The sequence below is a fragment of the Thermobia domestica genome, chromosome 14 (genome assembly GCF_964235325.1).
Source record: "Thermobia domestica chromosome 14, izTheDome1.hap1.1, whole genome shotgun sequence".
Lineage (NCBI taxonomy): Eukaryota > Metazoa > Arthropoda > Insecta > Zygentoma > Lepismatidae > Thermobia > Thermobia domestica.
Window position 1 is genome coordinate 14,599,530 of NC_137467.1, and position 486 is coordinate 14,600,015.

Sequence of the window (486 nt, forward strand, 5' to 3'; positions counted from 1 at the left end):
GGTTTATTTTTTTTCTGTCTTGTAACTGCTTCAGAACCCATTTTCCTAATTCTTTCCATATCTAGAAAGACAAGGAAAAGACTGTAATAAGGAAAGTTGCTACAAAGAGGGTGATTACATTTCTATACATCACACAGTTAGTTTATTCTGTATGTAAATATTCTGTTTATTACCTTTTAAGGTATTTGTTTTGTCCTTTTGTTTTTTTTTTCTTCATTACCTTCGTCAGTCTCAAGGAGTTCCTCGACTTCTTTTCTTCATAATAGCTACACACTGTAATTTCCCACGTTGTATTTCCATTATTTGTGTGTATATACATTATATATATATATAAATGAAATCGTGTTGTATTTTCTCGTTTCTACTGTGAAACAACTTGCGTGAACTGTGTGGCGGGAGGAGAGGAGAGAAAGTTCGTCGTTGCGCGCAGAAGGCGGCGACTTTTTCCTCCTTTGTGTGGAGAGGAGTGAGGGGAGAGGCGACGCG